This window comes from Marmota marmota, unplaced genomic scaffold, assembly GCF_001458135.2.
Source record: "Marmota marmota marmota unplaced genomic scaffold, marMar, whole genome shotgun sequence".
In the NCBI taxonomy this organism is placed as follows: Eukaryota; Metazoa; Chordata; class Mammalia; order Rodentia; family Sciuridae; genus Marmota; species Marmota marmota.
The window spans coordinates 119,217-135,926 of NW_026005734.1; positions in this window are offsets into that span (position 1 = coordinate 119,217).

Below are 16,710 nucleotides of genomic sequence, written 5' to 3' on the forward strand. Positions count from 1 at the left end.
TATATATATATATATATATATATATATATATATATCTTAAAGCAATGTCTTTGACTTGACAAGATGCCTAATACAGGGGCCCAAGACACTGACATGGAGGACCCTGACTAAGACAAATAAAAGATGTGTTTAGGGTCCAAAGTTTTGTACTTAGTGGGGGGCTTCCTTGACTTGTTAAATCAAGGCCATATGCCCACACGGTGTCTCCGGAGCAGAGTTTCCTTTAACAGAGAAAACCAAGGTTCCAAATACTGGGAGGACCAGTCCCTTATGTGAATTCACGGCGTGAACCAGGGGGAAGGAGGGGACATAAGATGACACCAAACCTTATGACGGTGTGTGCCTCAATTCAGGGTACCAACAGTATGACGTGGACAAGGAAAGGGGGTAGAAGAGGGGATTCATTGCTCACCTTCAAGGAATTTGAACACAGAACACAAATGGGGTCTACTACCGAAATCCTACCCGAAATCAATGGGATGGCCAGTCCTGAGTTTCGAGGGTGTGAACAGACACATTGAGGTGCCAAACATGCTATGGTTCTGGTCAGTTAGTTGCTCGGCTACCTTGTGGTGGGGGTTAGAGACGTGGAATCAACACACAGACTCTGGGAGCTGGTGAGAGAACTGGCTGGAGACCCCCAACAGGTCATCCTCTGTTAGCTCAGTTTATTTTTGGAATGCATAAAATTGGTATAGGGTTTGAGTGTGGTGTCCCTATCAAACAAACACAAGCAAAATAGTATCCATGAGCCAATCAATCATCTTATGTCTAATGTAACCACACTAGGGGGATGCCCTAAATATTGCTTTCGTCAGGAAGGGTCTTTGTCCCTAGGAAAGGGGGTTTCTAAGAAGTTCCATGTTGAAGCTCCTGGCTATCAGTTTCCTGGCCTGGCAGCTTGGCAATGCTAATCACAATTGCTAAGGATGAAGTTTCACTAATGGCTCACTAGAACAGAGCATCCCATGCTGCAGGTGTTCCTATCAGGCCTGAATGAGTGTAGACTCTTAAAGCACTCTTAGCTGCTCATAGCTGCTAGTTGCTAGCTTTAAACTGAAAGTCATTCCAACACTGGGGACTGCTTTAGAATTCCCCTAGGGGTGTCAAAATTTGTAACTGAAAGTTTGGTTCCTGACCTTGAAACCAATTAATGTCAATTTAAAAGGAGGACAGGGTTTTGAGAAAAAGAAAAAGGGAGGTTTATTGCTTTTCTAACAAAGGAGAAACACAGGGGACTCTGCCCTAAAGGTTGAGAGTCTCTTGATCTGGAGGGACAAGGGGTTTTAAAGGACTTTAACTTGTTAATTTGGGAGATATTGAGTTCGTAGATCCCCAGCTGGCATTTCCCTCTGCAGTGGGTGTACTTAAGGCAACCAACTAGGGGAAGAAAAGAAAACATTGCTTTCCTAATCTTGCTTAACAAAGTTTATCGCAGTTTATTAAAACGCATTTCAAAGCCTGACACCCCATTTCAAAGGGGTGTCAGGCTTACTTGCTTTATTACCCATTTTGATGTCCAATTTCCTTAAGTTTTTACCACAGTATTCACACAAAAAAAGGCAGAAAAACATAGAACACAGAACAAAACACAAGAAAACAGAAACCCCAGCGCCAAAACTGAAAACTTGAGGAGCAATCATAGTCTTGCTTATGCTCCAAGGTAGGAGCACCTGCGCACTTCTTTACCCTTCCGGAAGAACTACCTACAGAACAGTACAGAGGACAGAACGACATCTCATTACTGTCCCAGACAGGAGTATATATGAGCCTCGCCAGATCGCAATAGATCTCCCTAAACTGAATACCAGATGTTATAAAGATGCAATTCACCTACGGAGGCTTCCTCTATCAGGTGGTTGTTAATTGTTTTAGGGTGGCAGTTCCCTGCAGTACTCAGGACCAAAGGCTTACTCCCAGACCATGAAACCTCTCAAGAGTCGCACCCCCTAGAGTGGCTCTCCAGCCCAAAGCCCTGGAGCAAAGGCTGGATTGAGAATTCCTAGCAGTCTGTTCTTGGGGTCTGGTCTGGCAGGTTCATCTTTCTGGGGCCACAAAAATATTAGACCAGGACACAAAGAAAAGACCACTGATTCCAATTAAAATCAAAATAGAGCAAGCTTATTATTTCAACTAGAGAGGCTGCTTCTCCCAACAAAAACCACGGGAACAAGACAGCACTGCAGCTTTCCTGTAGCTCAGTTTTATAGCCCAGAAAGTTACACAAAGGGGGATTACATATGCTCTGAGGAGCATAACACAAAGACTAGTTTACATTTTTTTCTGGCCCTGACATCAGAAATTATGAAGGTCATTAGAGCCTCAGAGAGGGTTGTTATCTGGCCAGGGAAGGCCAAGATTTATAAGGCATCCCTCAAGTTTCAGAGAGGGCTGCTGTCTGGTCAGAGAGAGCCAGGCATGGGTGAGTTCAAGACACGGGCAGACTTTCCAATCTAGTTCAGAATTTGCAGTAATTTATAGTGAAGCCAAAATTAGCTTTATGTCTTTGTGGTGAGATGGCTCCCAATTTTAATAGGGAATCAGACTGGGTTTATCATCACCAGGTCTCCTTGCTCACAGGAGAGCTCATCAGTGTTTCCAAAAGCTCATTGGTAAGTTTTCAAGGACCTTCTGTGTCCACCAACAGACGTTCCAGGTCACTGGCAAATATGTCATAATGACCCCTCATGACCCTGTATTTCTGTGCATGGGTTATAATGTCTCCCTTTATATCTCCCTTTTTCTCTGATTTTATTTATTTGCATTTTCTGTCCTTTTTTTCTTGATCAGTCTCACCAAAGATCTTTCCATTTTATTTATCTTTAAAATTGAAAGCTCTTTTCATTGATATTCTGTAGATTTTATTCACTTTCATTTATGTCCACTTTACCTTTGCTTTACCTTCCCTCCTGGTATCTGTGAGCTTGGTTCCTTCTTGCCTTTCTAGCTGGGTGAGCTGGGGCAGCTGTCTGTCCTGAGTCTCTGTGTCCTGAGCCGAGGCTCTGACTACTCTGATCTTCCCCTGGTGCTCTTTGCTCTTTCCTGCAGGTGTTTCTAGGCTGAGCTTCCACTTTGGTCTGCCCAAGCACTTTTACTGTTCTTGCTCTTTCCTCATTATGGCTTGGATGTTCCAGTTATGTGCACACTCCTCTACAGAGGTGCACTCTCCCTACTGAAGTGCACACGCCTCTACAGAGGTGCACACTCCCCTACTGAGGTTCACACTCCCATACAGAGATGCACACTCCCCTACAGAGGAGCACACTGCCCTACAGAGGTGTACACTCCTCTACAAAGGTGCACACTGCCCTACAGAGGTGAACACCCCCTTACCAAGGTGTACACTCCCCTACAGAGGTGCACACTGCCCTACAGAGATGCACACTCCCCTACAGAGGTGCACACTGCCTTACTGAGGTGCACACTCCCCTACTGAGGTGCACAGTGCCCTACAGAGGTGCACACAGCCCTACTGATGTGCACACTCCCCTACAGAGGTGCACACTCCCCTATTGAGGTGCACATTCCCCTACTGAGGTGCACACTGCCCTACTTAGGTACACACTCCCCTACTGAGGTGCACACTGCCCTACTGAGGTACACACTCTCTTACTGAAGTGCACACTCTCCTAATGAGGTGCACACTCTTCTATGGAGGTGTACATTCCTCTACTGAGGTGCACACTCCCCTACAGAGGTGCACACGCCCCTACTGAGATGCACACTCCCCTACAGAGGTGCACACTCCACTACTGAGGTGCATCATGTAGACCCCTCCTGGTTTTGTGTCCAATTCACAGTTTCCAATCCAAATGTCCATATACCTATCTGAGAAACCTTAAGGAAAGCCCAAACCTGCTCATAATGTAGAGGAATATATGAATTAGTGTGCACTTTGGTGTATGTGAGCTGTCTGTCCCTCACAATGAGTCTCTGTGACACCCACACCCCACACCCAGGTCCCCAAAAGGCAGAGTTGTCCACTCCTCATGCAGCTGTGCATGGCTTGTGGATAGGGGTGGCCTGAGCAAGATCTCAGAGAGAAAGGGACTCCCTTGGCAAAGACCCAGGAGGAAGAGTGGTCAGCCCTGCACTGATTGTGGGAGCTTCAAGTTGGCTCTGCCACTGGCCTCAAGACCATGAAAATACCCAGTGCCCAGGAACACACTGACTCCATCTTGATGTGAGGTGATCCCAAACCTGAGAAGCCCCAGAACACCTGGTTGCTTGGGGGAAACAGCTTGGAGCTTGCCTGTGTTTCTAGCCACTCTGGCAGCATTGCAGGGTCACAGACAGGGACACCCAGGGCTCTGTCTCTGCTCATGTCAGTGTCCACCCTGTTCTGAGAGTCCAGCTCCAGTCTGGGTGAGGATGAGTAGTGGCATTTTTTTATCCCAGATAGTCTTAGATACTCCTGGTCCATTCCAGAAAGTTAAATTCTTTTTTGTTTTTCCAAAAGATGTTTATTGGTGGTTTAAACACTGATTTTTGTATACTAAACTTATAAGTCCCTCATTTAGTCTTTAATATTTTATATCAATGCAAGACATTTCTTCACCAATCAACACTACTTGTATATTTTTAATATTTTATTTGAGTGGTGTAATTATTTATAATTATGTGGTTTTCATTGGAATATTCAAAATTCAAAATGCATACACAAAATTTTGTAGAAGAGTCATTTCTTCCTGTTTTCTCTATGAAATTTCTCTACCTCTCATAACATTCTTAAATTATTAACTATTTTTCTTTATACCAAGTACATATATAACACCTTTGCCTTATGTCTCTGATATCCTTATATATCTAATTAATAATCATATTTTGTACAAAAATTTTTTCATGAATGAACACAAATGATATTGCTTCTGATAAACATAGAATTTTCCCAACTCTTTATTTTCCCAATGGGTTAGTTTCTGTCTTCTGTGTCTCACTGAATCCTCTGGATTTGCTCTGGGGGCCTCATTCAGCTCCTTCCTGGCCCAGTTGAATCCTGGAATCACTTTCCCTAAACAAGACATTCCTCAGTTGCACACTGTCTGTATTTGATTGATTAAACCTGCTTAGATTTGGAAAGTGGGCACAAGGGATTGAATTCAGGGGGTCGTTCCCACATCACTCACTGTTATGTATTCTATTTAGAGAGGAGACTTACTGAGTTCTTAGTGCCTTGATGTTGCTGAGGCAGGCTTTTAATTGCAATCCTCCTGCCTCAGCCTCCCGAATCACTAGGAGTACAGGTGTGCACCACTGCACCTGGCTTATGCCTGGATTTATAAGTATAAAATTAGGACTTAGATACATAAATTTGATTTAGAGATTTGACCGTTTAATACATTTTGAAGGATGTGAGTGAGAAAAGAAGTGTTATATGCTGTTGTCTTTTTCATGCGATGGTGTTTGATCATCAACATCACTAAGAATGTCAGCATCTCGCTCCATCAGACAACAGCTGGTGATTCCAGCTGTATTTTCATACTTACACTGAAACCTAGCTCTAGTGAGCCATAGGACTGCACCCTGACACAGGAGTGCCAGGCGCCATGATGGGTCTCAGGCTGTGCACACCCAGCTGTCCATCACGTGTCCCTCCTGGGTGTGGGGAGCCCACTAGCTGCTCTGCCCCAGTCACTGTGAAGCACAGCCTGGCTGTGGGCCACAGGTGCCCTGTGATCTGCAGAGCCCCAGGACAAGGCCCTCTCTGCACGTGCCCGTCACCACCCACCCTCACTTTCGCTCTCCCTGCACATTCCCATCTCCAGGGGCCACTGTCCTCTCTCTTTCCCGGACCTGCTGCAGTAGCCTACCCACATGAGTGATGGTGTTGTGATGGTCTCCCTCTGCCTGACCCATTTCAGCTAGGTCTATGTGCTCCAGGGCCATGCCCAGGGCCAGTAGGGACAGGATGCCATTCTTGTTGACTAAGTTTATTTTTTCCCTGTGGACAGTATATTTTCCACATCTCCTTTAAAGGACAACGTGGTGATCATGAAAAGGTCCTCACCACTTGTGGAACTTTAGTTAAGGACAGGACTCATGAACTCCACATCATATCTGATGGGCACACTGGGCAGAGGTCCTGTCCCCAAGCCTCAGGCTGTCCCACACCATGTTTCTGCTGGCCTCAGGCCACACTGCACATGGTGGGTTCCCTGACTTCTGCTCTCCACACTGGCCCTGCAACTGGCAGACCAACACTGCTGGGCCTTAAAGGTCATGCTCCCAGGATCCACTAGCATGGCATATGGGGACTGTAGACACCACACCTTACAAAGCTCTGCCTGAACTGAGGCCTACCCAGGCACCCCCTGGAAGGCAGGTGGATATTACCGACCTCCACATTCTGTCACACTCTGTGTCTGCAGGGTGAGCTTCATAGGTGCTGCCAGGTTGGCTCCTTGGTGACTATTCCAGCTCCCAGATAAAAGTTGGCACAGACCAACCCTTTACCCAGCCCCAGGGCTCTGTCCACACCTTTAGATGTTCACTATGATCACCTCAGGCCCCAGCACCTGTGAGGCTGAGTCCAGTCTGAGCTGCTCTGAGCAGCTCCTGAGGCTGAGGGTTCACAAGGAGAGAGCTGTGCTGCAGCAGGTTCTGGAGACCAGGGTGCAAACACCCAGGTGCTGCTTCTGACCAGGGCTCCTGAGGCTGCAGCACCACATGGCAGGAGCCAGGAGGCCAAGAGAGGCAGACGGGGATGAACCCCTTAGTGGTGCTGGGGTCCCAATGGGGGCTCAGGGTGCCAGGAAGGCTCTACCAGCCCTAGGGGAACCCAGGTGACCAGGACCAGGGTGTCCGTTGTCTACTACATTCTGGGACCATGTGGACATGTGAAGAGTGACAGAGCACCAGTACTGAGGGCATGTGGCTTTTCCTTGAGGATTCCAAGACACTTGATCCACACAGAGAGTCCCTGATTCCCCCAGGTCTTTGTGCACAGGAGAAATACAGGAGGCCTGGATCACAGATGACAGATTAGATAGACCAAGCCCTTGGGGACACTGGCTGGTCCTTCTCCAATGACCCTCACAAGAGGGGCTACACAGGAACCCCTGTGTACTCAGCCCATGACAACTGAAAGTGAGGACACAGCCTGGGTTTCTCCCTGCCCATACTTGCGCCCTGTGCCCACCACAGATGGAAGCAGCATGTGTACCTGAAGTCAGATATTTTATTTTTTCAAATTTGTTTTAATTAGTTACACATGACAGTACAATGATCTTGACATATCACACATTTGAATCAGATGGGGTATAATTTCTCATTTTTCTGAGTGTACAGGTTGCAGAATCACCTTGGTCATGCAGTCACATATATACACACAGCAGGAATAATGTCTATTTCATTCTGTTGTCCTTCCTTTCCCTCCTCCTTCCCCCCATCACTCCTCTCTACCCAATCTAAGGTGACCCAATTCTTTTTCTTTCTCACATCATCATACATGTATTCTGTATAACGATGAGGGTCTCCTTTCATCTTCCATGCAATTCCCCTTCTCCCTCCCTTTCCTTCCCACCTCTCTTCCGTATCTAGAGGTAATCTTCTTCCCATGCTCTTCCTCCCTACCCTATTTTTGAGTCACCCCTCTTATATTAGAGAAGACATTCAGCAGTTTTTTTTTTTGGGGGGGGGGGAATCGGCTAACTTCACTTAGCATAATCTGCCCTAATGCCATTTATTTCCCTGCAAATGTCATGATCTTATTATTTTTTTACTGCTGAGTAATAGTCCATTGTGTATAAATGCCACATTTTTTTATCCATTCATCCATTGAAGGGCATCCAGGTTGGTTCCCCAGTCTAGCTATTATGAATTGTGCTGCTATATACATTGATGTGGCTGTGTCCCTTTAGTATGCTGTTTTTAGGTCTTTGAGTATAGTCTAAGAAGAGGAATAGCTGGGTCAAATTGTGATTCCATTCCCAGCTTTCCAAGGAATCTCCATACTGCTTTCCAAATTTGCTGCACTAATTTGCAGTCCCACCAGCTATGTATGTGAGTACTTTTTTCCTGCATCCTCACCAACACTTGTGTTATTTGACTTCATAATGGCTGCCATTCTTACTGGAGTGAGATGATATCTTAGAGTAGTTTTAATTTGCATTTTTTCTGATTGCTAGAGATGGTGAGCATTTTTTCATGTATTTGTTGATTAATTGTTTATCCTCTTCTGAAAAGTTTCTGTTCAAGTCCTTGGCCCTTTTGATGATTGTATTGTTTATTTTTTGTTGATGTTGTTTAACTTTTTGAGTTCTTTGTATACCCTATAGATTAGAGCTCTATCTGAAGTGTGAGGGGTAAAAATTTGTTCCCAGGATGTAGGCTCCCTATTCACCTCATATATTATTTCTCTTGCTAGAAAAAAACCTTTTTAGTTTGAATTCATCCCATTTGTTGATTCTTGGTTTTAATTCTTGTGCTATAGGTGTCTTATTAAGGAATTTGGGGCCTGCCCTCACGTGATGGAGATTAGGGCCAACTTTTTCTTCTATTAGTCACAGAGTCTCAATTGATTCCTTGATCCATTTTGACCTAACTTTTGTGCATGGTGAGAGAAAGGGATTCAATTTCATTTTGTTGCATATGGATTTCCAGTTTTCCCAGCACCATTTGTTGAAGATGCTATCCTTTCTCCATTGCATGCTTTTAGCAACTTTGTCTAATATATGGTAGTTGCAATTTTGTGGATTGGTCTCTGTGTCCTCTATTCTGTACCATTGGTCTACTAGTCTGTTTTGGTACTAGTACCACGCTGTTTTTCTTTCTATTGCTCTGTAGTATAGTTTAAGATCTGGTATCACTATACCACCTGCTTCACTCTTCCTCCTTAGAATTGCTTTAGCTATTCTGGGTCTCTTATTTTTCCAGATGAATTTCATAATTGCTTTTTCTGTTTCTGCTAGGAATGCCGTTGGGATTCACTGAAATCGATTGAATCTGTAAAGTGCTTTCGGTAAAATGGCCATTTTAATAATATTAATTCTGCCTATCCATGAGCAAGGTATATCTTTCCACCTTCTAAGGTCTTCTTCTATTTCTCTCTTTAGGGTTCTGTAGTTTTCATTGTATAGATCTTTCACCTCTTTTGTTAGGTTGATTCCCAAGTATTTTATTTTATTTTATTTTTTTAGGATATTGTGAATGGGGTACATTTCCATTTCAGAGGATTTGTCACTGATATACAGGAATGCCTTTGATTTATGCATGTTGATTTTATATCCTTCCACTTTGCTGAATTCATTTACTAGTTCTAGAAGTTTCTTGGTAGAACCTTTTGGGCCTGCTAGGTATAGGATCATATCATCACAAAAAGTGTTAGTTTAAGTTCTTCTTTTCCTATAATTATACCTTTAATTTCTTTCATCTGTCTAATTGCTCTGGCCAGTGTTTTGAGAACTATGTTGAATAGAAGTGGTGAGAGAGGGCATCCCTGTCTTGTTCCAGATTTTAGAGGGAATGCCTTCAATTTTTCTCCATTTAGAATGATGTTGGCCTGAGGCTTAGAATAGATAGCTTTTACAATGTTGAGGTAAGTTCCTATTATCCCTAGTTTTTCTAGTGTTTTGAACATAAATGGGTGCTGTGTTTTGTCAAATGCTTTCTCTGCATCTATTGAGATGATCATATGGTTCTTTTCTTTAAGTCTATTGATGTGGTGAATTACATTTATTGATTTCCATATATTGATCCAGCCTTGCATCCCAGGGATGAATCCCACTTGATCATGGTGCATAATCTTTTTGATATGTTTTGTATCCAATTTGCCAGAATTTTATTGAGGATTTTTGCATCTATATTCATTAGAGATATTGGTCTGAAGTTTTCTTTCTTTGACGTGTCTTTGTCTGGTTCAGGAATCAGGGTGATGTTGGCCTCATTGAATGAATTTGGATGTACTCACTCTTTTTCTATTTCCTGAAATAGATTGAAGAGTTTTGGTAGTAGTTCTTCTTTAAAGGTCTTGTGAAATTCTGCTGCATATCTGCCCAGTCCCAGGCTTTACTTGGTTGGTAATATTTGATGGCTTCTTCTATTTCTTCATTTGATATTGGTCTGTTTAAGTTGTGTATATCTTCCTGACTCAACCTGGGAAGATCATATGTCTTAAGGAATTTATTGATGCCTTCACTATCTTCTATTTTATTAGAATATAAGGTTTCAAAATAATTTCTAATTATCTTCTGTATTTCTGTAGTGTCTGTTGTGATATTGCCTTTTTCATCCCATATGCTATTAATTTGGGTTATCTTTCTTCTCTTCATTAGCATGGCTAAGGGTCTGTTGATCTTATTTATTTTTTCAAAGAAGCAACTTTTAGTTTTGTCAATTTTTTTCCATTGTTTCTTTTGTTTCAATTTCATGATTTCAGCTCTGATTTTAATTATTTCTTGCCTTCTACTGCTTTTGCTGCTGATTTGTTCTTCTTTTTCTAGGGCTTTGAGATGCAGTGTGAGGTCACTAATTTGTTGGCATTTTCTTCTTTTAAGGAATTAACTCCATGAAATTAATTTTCCTCTTAGTACTGCTTTCTTAGTGTCACCGAGATTTTGATATGTTGTGTCTGAGTTTTCATTTACCTCTAAGAATTTTTTAAATTCCTCTTTGATGTCTTCTGTAACCCATTGTTCATTCAGTAGCATATTGTTCATTCTCCATGTGATGTAGGAATTTTTCTTTCTTATTTTATCATTGATTTCCAATTTCATCATGATCATATAAAATACATGGTAGTATCTCTACTCTTTTGTATTTGCTAAGCATTGCCCTGTGACATAATATATGGTCTATTTTTGAGAAGGATCCATGTGCTGCTGAGAAAAAAAATGTGAATCCGAATAATGTTGGTTGGTACATTCTATATATGTCAATTAATTCTAAGTTATTAATTGTGTTATTGAGTTCTATAGTTTGTTTATTCAACTTTTGCTTAGAAGAGTTGTCCAGTGGTGAGAGAGGTGTGTTAAAATCACCCACAATTATTGTGTAGTGGTCTATTTCACTCTTGAACTTGAGAAGAGTTTGCTTGATGAACATAGCTACACCATTGTTTGGGGCATATATATTAATGATTGTTATGTCTCGTTGGTGTATGGTTCCCTTGAGCAGTATGTAGTGTTCTTCTTTATCCCTTTTGATTAACTTTGGCTTGAAGTCTACTTTATTGGATATGAGTATGCACACCCCCACATGCTTCAGAGGTCCATGTGAGTGGTATGATTTTTCCCAACCTTTCACCTTCAGTCTGTGTATGTCTTTTCCTATCATATGAGTCTCCTGTAGGCAGCATATTGTTGGACCTTTTTTTTTAAATCCAGTCTACTAGCCTATGCCTTTTGATTGGTGAGTTTAAGCCATTAACATTTAAGGTTACTATTGAGATATAGTTTGTATTTCCAGCCATACTTGTTTATTTTTGTTATTTAACATGATTTGTTTTCCCTCTTTGATTAGTTTTTTCCTTTACTCTACTACCTCCCACTGTTGGTTTTCATTGTTATTTTTCATTTCCTCTTCATGTAATGTTTTGCCAAGGATGTTTTGAAGCTCTTTTTTCTAGCTTAAAGTTCTTTTAACTTTTGTTTATTGTGGAAGGTTTTTATTTCATCTTCAATCCTAAGGCTTAATTTTGCTGGATACAAGATTCTTGGTTTGAATCCATTATTTTTCAACATTTGAAATACATTGTTCCAGGACCTTCTAGCTTTCAGAATCTATGTTGAAAGATCAGCCATTAACCGGATTGGTTTAACCCTAAATGTAATCTGCTTCCTTTCTCTTGTGGCTTTTAAAATTCTCTCCTTATTCTTTATTTGGGCATCTTCATTATAATATGTCTTGGTGTGCATCTCTTGTGATTTTGCACATTCAGCATCCTGTAGGCTTCTAGGATTTGGATTTCTGTTTCATTCTTCAAGTCCAGGAAGTCATCTAATATTATTTTATTGAAAAGATTGCTCATTCCTTTGGTTTGGATCTCTATACCTTCCTGAATCCCAATAACTCTTAAATTTAGTCTCTTTATGTTATCCCATATTTCTTGCATGTTCTGCTCATGGTTTCTTATCAGTTTTACTGAGCAGTCTACATTCTTCTTGATATGATATACTTTATCTTCATTGTCTGATGTTATATATTCTAAGTGTCCTACTCTGCTGGTAATACTCTCATTTGAGTTTTTAATTTGGTTTATTATTTCCTTCATTTCTAGGATTTCTGGTTTTTTTTTTCTTTTTATAACATCTATATACTTGTAGAGTTGATTTTTGCATTTTGAATTTGTTTATGTAATTCATTGTCAAAGTGATATTTTATTGTCTGAATTTGCTGTCTAATATCTACCTTGAGACTCCAGATCATCTGAGGCATGTATATCCTGAAATCGTTATCTGACATTCCTTCTGCTGCAGATGTTACCTCCTCTAATGTTGAACTGACCTGCATTGTTTGTGGTCCTTCCTTTCCTTGTCTTTTGATATTGCTCACGTTTCTTTATACCTATGTGTAACTGTTGTATTAATGCTTTTCCCCTATATATTTATATTACTCTTGTATAGTTCCAAAATCTATCTTTTGTGGAGAAAGACAATATTAACAGTTCCCAATATCAATTATACATCATTTATGAGCAAGTTTTCATTATTAATAAATTTATAGTTATACTCTTTGTCTACAGATGTTGGCTTCAATTATTATTTAAAATATAGTCATTAGTTTCATAAAAGGCATGCCGTTTCTGGTGGCATATAGAGAACTGAAGGTCAGGCATAGGACACTATGTTAAGGGGGAAAGGAGTGAGGGTACGGGGTTAATCTAACCTAGCAACTTTGGAGGAGAACTCTAACGAACAGACAGAGGCAAATTATGGAAAAATATATAAATTCCCATCTGTATTTAGAAAATATCTCTATGTATAAATAATAAAGTTAGGGGGTTGAAAGTGGGATAGAGGGTGAAAGAAGGAAAAAAACAAGGAAAGAAAGAAAAAAAGAGAGAGGTAGAAAGAAAATAGGAAGAAAAAAAGGAAGGGAGGTGAGGCATTTGCAATTCCTGTATATCATACTATTCTGGTTATTCAGTTGTTAAAGTCCTATTTCATGCAAAGTTCTTGGTTTCACATACGTTGACATTGTGAGGACCAGAGGGTGAAGGATAGAGGAGAATGGATGAGAAGAGAGAGAGAAGAAAATAAAGCAAAAAAAAAAGTCTCAGAACTCTGTTTTCTTTTCTTGCAGTAGGTGGCGCGGTCTATTCCTAGCTTGAGTCTCTGTGCTCAGGGTGGTGGAGGTAGCCAGTGTGAGAGGACTTGAGCTTCCACCTGGAGCCTTCCTACTCTTAGTCTCTGAGATGGAAACCAGATGCCTGTACAGTTGCTGTTCCACATTGATAGATACACCCCAAAAATCTTGTGAGAAAAATTTTGAGTTATCACCTCAGGGGGTGGGGGAGTTGGAAACAGGTACCTGATCAGCCGCAGAACTGTGCTGATAGCCACACACCCCCGATTGATGGCGAGTAAGGTTTTCCAAGATGGATTCCATCTGTTTCCCACGTAGGGTGTTTGGTGAGGTGGGGGGTGCTGGGGAGACCTTGTGCTTTGTCCAGAGCTTGGTCTAATGACCCCCAAGCAAAGCCTCTGCATTCTATGCCAAATTCCATCTGCTGAGATCAGATATTTTCATAACTTCTGGTTCAATCTTTCTGCTTAGAATTACTTTGGTTATTTTGTGTTTTTAATTTCTCCACACAAATATCAGGATTCTTTTTTTCTGGTTGTTTGAAGAATGTCTTTGGTATTTGTTGGAGATTTCATTAAATCTCTGTGACATTTCTGGTAGTTTGGTCATTTGATAATAATCATTCTGACAATAGCAGAAAATGGCAGTTCTTTCCACCTCTAAGGTCTTCAGTTTTTCCCTGTGTTATTACTCACTGTTTCCTTTGTAGAGATTTTTCACCTCCTTGGTTGATTTCTTTCCAACAACTTTTTAAGTTATTTAGAATGGGAACATTTTCCTGATTTCTTTCTCAGCAGACCTGTTTTAGAAGTATTTGAAAGTGTTTTATTTATGTATTCATGCTGTACTTACCTACATTGCTAAAGTTTTTTTTCTCAGATCTAGAAGCGTTCTAATGGAGATATTGGTTATTCTACACATTAGATCACACCACCTGCAAGCAGCATATTCAGACTTAGTCTTTCCTCTGTAACCCTTTAATTTCCTTCTCTGGCCTGATTTCTCTGACTGGAGATTGTAGGGACTATGTACACAATGCACACTATCAAAGACACAAGGACATGGTTCCTATAAAAGATGTAGAAGCTCTTGGAACACTATAAAAATAAAAAAGAAGCCAAAAATTAACAAAGTTAGATGCAACAGAAGATATGCCTACAGGCTCTTCTGAAATCCAGAAAATTATTGCAAACTGTTTTTTAAAAATATCCTCCAGGGGCTAGGATTGTGGCTCAGAGCTATAGTGCTCCCCTAGCACACATGAGGCACTGGGTTCAATCCTCAGCACCACATAAAAATAAAATAAATAAAGGTATGTGTCCACCTAAAACTAAAAAAAATCCTCCAGTAAACTAGAAAAACTTGAAGAGATTTAAAAATTTCTAAACACAATGAAACTGGCAGAAATTGAAGCAAAAGAATTTAAAAATTTAAATAGAAAAATTTCAAGCAATGATGTTGAAAAGCCATTAAAGATTTTCCAAGAGAGAAAAGCCCACAATAGAATAATTCTCAGTTGACTCTAAGGGAACTTTAAAGAAGCAATAAGAAGAGATAAGACACCTCCTTATATTATTTCTTGAAATATAAAAGAGAAAACACTGAATCAATCATTCTGTGAAGTCAGTTACTCCCTGACCCAAAGCCAAATAAAACACATTCAGGAAAGAAGATTTCAGACCAATAACATTGATGAACATAGATGTGAGGTTCCTGGACACAGGAATATGGACACTGAGCATTGAAGGACACATGAGAAGGTGGTACCGTGATCAAGTGGTTTCTCCACAGGGTGGGAGGTTGGCTCAACATATACAGATTAATCATATCAATATGGGATTCACCACATAAACAGAGGTGAGGACAAGGGTCACACCGTCACATCAACAGGTACAGGAAAAGCATTTGAGGAGGCCAGCACCCCTCATGTTTAAAGGACTGGAGAAGCTAGACATCCAACGGCCTGACCTCAACCTCATAAAGGCTGCATGTTTGAAACCCAAGGCCACCACCATACTGAAGTAAGACAACCTGGAAACCATTCCTCTCAGCTCAGGACAGGACAAAGGTGTTCTCTCTCCCACTCTGATGCCCCGGGGTCCCTGCACTGCACACTTGGATGCAGGAGCATTTTCACATGAACCAAATGAAGAGAAGCATCATTGAGGCTGAAGTGACTGCTCTGTGGTCACCAGGTCCAGAGGCTGAGGAAGCTTAGAGGACACAGGTGAGTCTTTCCCATCAACCCAGAGAAGGGACATCACTGGGCTTTCCTCATTAGGGCTGTCCTTGGGATTCTCAGTACAGCAAACAGGAAACCAGTCTAGGGTGGGTGACCTGGACACCTGATGAACCCCAGGCTCATGGTCCTCCTGACTCCCACGGAGTCCCTGAGACTCAGCACTGGTCCTCTGGCACTTTTGTTCCTTGTAAATGGAAGGTGAGGGCCTGAGGCTCAAGTGAGGTTCCTTAAGGGGGATAGGCAGCCAGGCTGGGTCAGCACAGCAGCTGAGCACTAGTGAGAGACAGGGGGCCATCCTACCAGACTACTCAGCAAGGCGTGTCCTCACCAAGATCTTCCAACTCCAGACCTGGCACCTGAGAACAGGAGCCTGACTGCCCAGGTCCTGCCTGAGACTCCAGGTGATGCTTCCCTGAATTGTCCACAGCAGTTCTCTGTGGGGCAGAGGGTGACTTGATGGGCATCCAGGGAGGGACTCTGATGACCCTTGTGCCAGGAACTGCCGAGAGGGTGACTCAGATATCCTCCATTGCTGCCCTGCTGAACTCTAATCCAGCCACCACCATGACCAGCACAGCCAAGAGCTCTCTGCTGTGGAAGCCCTCACCAGGGCAATCAGGACACAGCCTAGGGGACTCCAGAACCCCAGGGGCAATTAGAGTCAGAGTCAAGTTCTCTCCTTGGTCCTGTGGCCATAGTCTCCCTCCTAATCAATCCTTCTCATTAAATTTGAAGTTGCTATTTGTACAACTGCCAGGGAAGTGAACAGGACCTACCTGCTTCCACACTCAAGTGAAGGGCCAGACGTAGGGCACACATGGCCCCATCCATGTCAATACATCAGAAGGACAGAGGGTAACAGGTCCCCTAAGCTGAGCCAGCAGGGACCCCATCACTTGTCCATGTTGACGAGGGTCTGCCTCCTTCCTGGTCATCCTCAGCACTTGGAAGAGGCCCAGGCCCTCACCATGACCTCTGGCCCATGAAGCAGGAGCAGGTCTGCTGGCCCCACAGCTGTGGCTGTGTCCTCTGACTCTCTCCTGTGGTATTCATAACTGTGGGTGCATTGTAGGGAAACAGAGCACTGGAGTTGGTTTCCCACAGTGATTCAGACCTGGATCAGGACCCCCATTTCTGTGGGCAGCCCTTCCCCTTCCTGCCCTTCTCCCTCCCTGCTCCCCTCCTGGGCTTTGTGGTCTTTCTTCTATGTGTTACACATGTCTGAG